We start from the raw sequence: 7,736 nt of genomic DNA, 5'->3' as shown, positions 1-7,736 counted from the left end.
CCTTTGTGCACAAATGCTAATTTGTTTACAGGCTTCACCACACATTTAATGAAAGCGCTGTTTCAGACATTCCCAAAAACAAAGAAAGAATATTTGGAGGCACAGAGAGTGGAAAGGGTCCACACATGCCTGGATCAAAGGCAAGCTGGATTTAGGGAAGATTTTTACTGTTCACCTGGCACTTGCCATCAGGATCACCAGTCACTGTAAGTTTAAGCTCCTCTTTCATAATTCATAACTTTTTGCTGCCATTACAAAACAAGCAGAGAAGAGAGGAAACATCACAGCATATGTCACAGTTGAGACAGCCACAATACACAGAGTATCACCATACAAATTCAGAAAGCATTTGCTCAAACAGAGTAACACCTACCTCATCACAAGGCTTCAGGCATCCGCTGGTACAGAGTAACATAACAGCAGCCTAGAAGGCTTCAGGCATCTGCCCTTCTCCTTCTTTAGCCCAACTTTTTATACCCCTGATTTTTCATGCATTGCACCTGTGTGCCCTCTGTTCCTTTTGGTGGTTGGTCAGTGCACCTGGGCACTCCATGGCTCATTGCTGTCAATGGATGGATGGATGGATGGATGGATGGATGGATGGATGGATGGATGGATGGATGGATGGATGGATGGAGAGTCAGGTGCTGTTTCTCTACTCCCCCCCACTCTTCACCTTCATTAGCTTAAATGTTGGGGTTTTCTAAAGGATAGGAGCATGCAGAAATTCAAAATGAAGCTGACATGAGCCTCTGGCTTTGAGGATGGATTAGATTTGAAGGCATAGTAGGTACAAAATGAGGCCAGTGAGGGCTGGCAGTGGAATTCCCAGTAGGGACAAGTTCCTTTAAAACACAGATTAAACAGGGAGGAAATGCACAGTGTATGAATATGAATTGATGCTGGGCCTTTCCTGGTCTCACTTCATTTGATAAAATGCATTTCCTTATTGCATGTCAATTATTTACATAATTTAAATATGTATCATCAGATGAACATGCCAGCCCTGAAACAGATACACAGATGCACATGGAAACACACATGTGCAGCAGGTTGGGAGGAAAGGAGTCACACACCAGTCTGTTGGGCAGATAATGAATGGACACTCCTGTGCTCAGTGAGTTGTGAGGCACAGGCACCCCTTTGCCCAGTCCCTGATGCATTTCTTGTGCTGCCCCTGCAGAAGAGTCATCTCTCCTCAGAATAATTTGAATGCAGGCTCTGCTCAGCACTGCAGGAATGTCAGCACCCAGCATGAGCCCTGCTCCTCACCGGTGCCTCTGCTAATCTCCAGTACGTGGAACTGCTTGTCTGTGAGATAGTTATTCCTCTTTCATCTGCACAAGTTCACAGCAAAGGAAGCACGGGAGAGCTACATTTAAATTAGATAAAATCCCTGTGCCCAGCAATTCTCCAAAGTTACTGTTATTAGTAAAGATGTTAGTAGTCAATATCACACTGTTCTGGCATCTACCAATGTATAGAATCCTCCTCTGAATTCTTCTGAGACAAAATTGCTTTTCTTACGTGATTCTCATTCTTACAAGGAATTTCTGTCTATGGCTTCTACTCCAGGTGTATGAAGGCATGGCACAGGCTTAGCAGCAAGCACTGCCACCTCTCAATTCTGCTATTTGCCTCTAACTCATGAAGCAAAGTTAAGCTTTACTCTGAATACCCTGACAAGGCATCAAACAAAATGTGGACTGAAATTTTGCAGTTTGACTTGGCTGCATGGCATGGCTACGGAAAGAGTCAAAATTTTCCAAGATCATTTGTTCTCTCTGCACAAAGACAGAGAGTGCTGTGCACAGACAGCTTTTGCACGCTAAAGGTTAGGACAGGGTTGGACTATGCATATATGGACAGACCCAAGGCAAAAAGTGGATCATCCTGAGCTCTACTATGTGATTCCTCTGCCCCAGGCCCCTCCCAGCTCTGAGAAAGTTCAGAACAGGGATGTTGGTTGGATTTAGCCAGTTCTGGTGAAATGCTCATAAAAGAGCAAGTGTATGGTATAACAGGTAATTTTGCTGATAATTTTAATAGAGAAGGAAGAACTAAACACTTTCCTCAGCACAAAATTTGATGGGTCAGATTTTTGGCAGGTTTGAAGCAGCATAGTAGACTCAGTGGAAGTATTCCAGTATGAACCAGGTGTTTCTTAGAAAAGCTGACCAAGGCAATTCCATTTACCCTCCTGTGCTCTTGGCCTGATGCTGCCCATGGTGACAGGGGCTGCAACAGCAGCCTGGGGAGCAGCCAGCCATCCTCTACCAAAACAGCAAACCCAAGGAAGCACTGCACAGCATGCATAGGTGATTTGCATGATCGACACAAAGCAGCATCCTGCTGTACAAATCCTCTCCCTGCAGTCAGGTAATCTTCCATTCCTATCTTCATCCTGCAATGTCTTCGCTCCTACTTTCCATCCTGTGAGGCTTCCTCCTACTCACACATCGCCATCCTTCATTCCCACCCAGGCCCTCAGCTTCTCTTCACACCAGGAACCTGATACCTCCATTGCATCTCTCTACCTCTCTGCTCTTCCAGCCACCTACCTACCACTTCCACAGGCAGAAAGATCCATGAGAAATGAGGACATTTAAGTAACTCAAACGGAAAGGAAGGGGGAGACTTTCGAACAGTCATTACCCATCTGAGTAGCCTGCCAAACCCCCCAAGGGAAATCACAACAAAATCTGTTCCTGGAAAAACATACCTAAAGGCTGCAGTCATTGGTTTCAGATGGCAGCCAGGTGACAGTCATGTGTGGCATCTCAAAACACAAGGCTTTGCCTGGGACTGAGCACTCAGCCTAGCCACAGTGGTGGCTGTTCTCCCAGGCACAAGAAAAACTCTCTGTGGTCCTGAGGTCAACCCAGTAAGCGATACTAGAGGCATACTGGGTGAAACATTAGAAAAAGAAAAAAGAAAAAAAAAAACAAAAACAAAACAAAGAGAAAAACAAACCCAGAAAAAAAACCAAACCAACCAACCAAACAAAACCCAAAACCCCAAAACAAAACAAAAATACCCAAACAAAAAAAAATCAACCACCATTTATGCTTTACATTCTGGCAGCTACAGCAGGCCAGGTCTAGAGCCACCATGCATCTCTCTACATCTCTGTCAGTGGGCATCTCTGCCTGCCACTGCTTAGTTCCTGCAAACAGCTGGTATGTGCCCATCTGTTGCACTGACATCTGTCCACAGCCACCTCCTTCAGCTGGAGAAGCTCAACTCCTGTTCATAAATAATTGCCCAAGCAGCTGCTGGCAGGCCTGGGGAAAAGAACTCAGGAAGGTCACAGAGCAAATGCAGAGCCTTCTGCAGCACACAGATGTATCGTGCCCCATGTCTGAGCTGTCTGGACTCCTTAAGGGCCTTACTGGGGCATAACTCCCTCACTGTCAGGGGTGTCAGCATGCCCAAGTCTCTCATTCCTTGTACATAATACAGAGGCAGGATGGGATGACCACCACTGTGCCTGGTCATGTCATGGGAAAATGGCCCTGGGACATGCCATCCCCTGGATGAGGAGCAGAGGCTGTTTCTTTGTTTCTGTTCACATCACCTGTACTGCCATTGGTTCAGAAAATTCTGATCTCCTCTGTGGCCTTTTGTCACTGTCCTTTCCTGTAAAAGCACTCCTCAGGTCCTGCTGCTCAGGGAAGCTGCTGGGGCAGGGGCTGGCAGTGGGCAGGATCGGATAGGACCTTACGGTGGGGTGGGACAGCTGGCACTGGGGAGACCAATCTGCAGATTCCTGCCTGCTGCCTGTGGCCTGGGCAGGAGCCCACCAGCCTGAGCCTTTCTCAGGCAGAAGAAATGTAGATCCTTGCTGCTGGGTTCCAAACCAGTGCTTCTCAGCAGCTCAGCCCAGCTCCCAGGCTGTCAGAAGCACTGGGGATTAAATACACCATCATGTGTAAATCCAGTGTTTAAACAAATAATTCTCTCAGAATAACAGGCAGTCTTTTCCACATGAAGCAAAGCTGACACCTGACTCTTCACCTGACTTCTCCCAGGAGAATATTTTAATGAGGCCCACAGCTGTAATACCACACAGAGAACATTAACAATGCTAATTACCTAAAGTTTAGCCCATGAATACTCAAACAGCCATACCTTGGAGACGAATTGTTGTTTTGGCCCAAACAAGGCAGCAATGGCTTGCACCGATGGCTTGCAAAGTGAGTCAAGGCTTGTGAGCATCAGAGACAGCATTAGGCATAGAGACCTGGCAAGGCAGCCTCCACAGCAGGGCTGGTAAATGAAACAGATGCCTGGACAGAAGGCAATCTGAGATTGCAGAGAGAAATTGCCTTCAGGTGGCCAAATCCCTCCTGAGAAAGCACAAAAGGTGTTGATAGGTCTCTCAGCATCATCCCATAAATGATCTGCGCAGAGAAAAGGGGAGAATATTGAAGGAATTCTTTGCCAGGCAGCTGTGGCTGGCACCAACAGAGCCTTGCACTGTGCTAGGAGAAGCCAGAAGTCTACAGAGATACGCAATGTGTGAGCGAGGCCTTTCCTGGAAGAGATCCAGGCGCTTTGCTTTGCGCCATATGCGCAGTCATCCTGCAGCTCCGGGTCACGGCGGAGGTGCCCGGCTGTGCAGGATGAGTGCCCTGACCCCAGCAGCTCCGCGTGCTCTGCCCAGTGCCGGAGCTCCGTCTGCAGCCCGCGAATGCAGCGCTGCGCGCTCTGCTGCACCGGGCCCGGCTGCCGCCCCAGCCTGCGGCTCCTCGTCGCAAACGCTGCAGGGCAACGCACAACAAGGGCCATCATGCAGCAGAAAAGGAGGCTTCGTCCACCCGGGTGTCTCCCGGAGGGAGACGGGAATTTTGAGCAGTCTGCGTTGCTCAGCTCTAATTGAGCACAAAAACATCCCATGGCAGGCAATAGCCCATTAGCAACACTGCATGCTGAGGGGCCTTTTAATTATTTTTGTGTTCCCAGAGGACTATAGAATGCTCTTCGTAAGCATGGCATGGGAATGCGAATTAGGTGGCCTCCAGCCCTGCTAGACAAGGTCTGGTCACATCACCTTGCGTCACAGGCTGAACCCTGCCCTCCATTTTCTCCCCAGGTCTGCCATTCTCTGCCATGAAATATTTATTAAAGGGAACTGCTGCCTGTCGCAAATGGTGAGTCTCCTGTCTCCTTGCCAAGGTCAGGCTGCTGGGGAGGTACCTTTGCTCTCCATAACGTCTCTTTGAGACTGATGGGTCTTTCTTCCATTCAGCACAGCCAGCCAGCCTTAGGAAGGATGATCTTTCAGTTCCTATAGATTCATATTGCCCAAGAATAAGATGGGCATGTAAACAAATCACTAAAGCAGAGGCTGCACAACAGTGAGCTATTGTGGTATCAGAATAGATAGATGCACTAGGGCATTGCAGGAGCACGTAGTTAAAAGGCACTAAATCAATTTCTGATGTGATGAAGAGCCACCTTTAGTCTTTGCAATCACTGTTGTATCTTCTTAGGAAGCTTCTACACTTAGAGATGAAATCCTGGTCCTGCAGAAGTGAATGGGAGGTTCAACCCTTTTCTGGTGTGCTGCTAGGTTTGCACCCATCTGGAGTTTAGGTGTGGTTTGCTGAATTTCGATTTAATGTTTCATATGGCTTTTGTACCAGAAAAATGGTGAAGGCTTCAACAACAAGCTGTTTGATTATCTTTATCAACTGTAGTGAATGAAATAAGCAGGCACAGCTTAACTTCCTTGAGGAACTTAAGTGAAGTTGACGTGTCAAATGGATTTTTTCCCCCTATGGACAGATACTAAAGAGGTCGGAAAATAAATCTGAGATCAGGGATAAACTCCCTTTAAAAATAATATTTGACAACCAAAGTATGGTTGTGGAGATAACCTTCCCTAATAATGACCTCTAAAGGAAGTTTGGAGCCACAAATATGAGGACCAAGGTGCATGTAGAGCATGTACCCCACAGCTGGCCTGTGCCTACTCAGCTGCAGGGACCCAGTTGCTTCCGTACGGCTGGGCTGGGGCTGGAAGTGCAGCTTGTTGTCTGTTCCTGGCAAACCTGCAAACCTGTCTTTCCTTTGCCATTGTTCTTGACAGCCAGTGAGCCCCAGCACACTGGTTCTGTCCTTGCATGGCAACTGTCCCATAGTGCCACTGCTTTCTGTCTGTCCCCTGTGCCTCTTCTGGCTCTTTGGATGTGTTCTGGGCTGTGGGGATGGGAGGATCAGCACATGGAGAAGCTGCAAATACTACCCAGCACAGGACCACACCATAGATTTATGCAGAGACTTAATGATGTTTTCTGTTTTGTCTTTTTTCCCCCTCCCTTCCTAGTTATTCCTAACATTTTACTTGATTTTTTGACACCTGCTCAGCCTTGACCTGTCATTTTCTCAAAATTAGCGACAAAGCTGAGATAATTTTCCCGTGCAGTGGTGGGTGATTTAGAGCCCCTCATTATGCATGTATAATTAGGGTGGTTTTTTCCCCCCCAAAAGCATTACTGTGCATTTATCGACAGTAGATTTCATCTGTCATTTTACAACCCAGTTCCTCATTATCATGAAAAACTTCTGCAGCTCTTCACAGTCAACTCTTGTTTTGACTGCCCAGAACAGTTTTTCATTCTCAGTAAACTTCTCACCTCACTTTCCCTCTTATTTTCCAAATCACTTTTAAAAATATTTAAAAATACATGTCCATCTTAGATATTTGAGTAATTTTCCTCCTCTGTGAAAACATATTGTTTATTTACACCTTTTTCTCTGCTATTACAAATACTTTATGTCCTTTATTGCAATCACTCCACTGGCAATCACATTGTTATTCAATAGCATTGCATTGGCAAAAGTGGGGACAGACATTATAAAAATAAAACAAGCACCAATCCCAGTTTTAGGACTTAGCAGACAAGGTATATTTGTTTTTATCTGTTATTTTAATTATCTTGTAAATTCCCATCAATAATAAATTTTCATCTTTCACTGTATGCTGTGTAATAGAGCTTCTTTCTTTTTTTTTTTTTTTAATGTATCCATTTCAAAGTTCATTATGCCATTCCAGAGACTAGTGCTGATAAAATCCTCATCTGGATTCAAGATATTGGCAGAAACACTAACTTCTTAAGTCTCTGGCACCAAGGTAACATCTTGTCATAAATCCGTAGGAAACCAGATTTCAGTAGTTCCCTTGGTAATGGAATTAATTGTTTGCTCTGGTGTTGAGCACCTGAACATGGATTTGGGCAGCAGGAAAACCAGAGGCATTTTAATGCTGTTCCTCTGCTGTGTTTTACTTGATTTTTGTCTCAGGATTATGAGATGCCAGGGATGTAAAACAGCTATTGGGAAGACAACAGCTGCCAGAAACAGAGCCTTCTGGTTTGTACTTGGAGCTGTGCATACAGTGTAGAGTTAAAAAAAAATAGTGCTTAGAATAATTTAAAGCAGAAATCTGTTACGTTCCTTCAAAATTACCCGTGCTTGGTTTAATAGATGCTGGATTAATTGCGTGCTGTCTGAGAGCTTTTGTTCCCCTCTGGAGTGGCTGTGGTCTGTGCCACAGAGGTGAATGCTGCTCTACTGTATGGCAAATTTGACATTGAAGGGCTCTTTGTAGAAATAAGACTGCCATTCTCTCCCATTGTCCCTTTGATTAAACAGTGCCAGCAAAAGAGACAGTTTTGATGGTTGTTTTCATATTATAGGCATCTGGCTACTAAGAACTGGGCTGAGATCAC

The sequence above is a fragment of the Lonchura striata genome, chromosome 5 (genome assembly GCF_050655825.1).
Source record: "Lonchura striata isolate lonStrDom1 chromosome 5, ASM5065582v1, whole genome shotgun sequence".
In the NCBI taxonomy this organism is placed as follows: domain Eukaryota; kingdom Metazoa; phylum Chordata; class Aves; order Passeriformes; family Estrildidae; genus Lonchura; species Lonchura striata.
Note: the sequence above shows the minus strand (reverse complement) of the source record.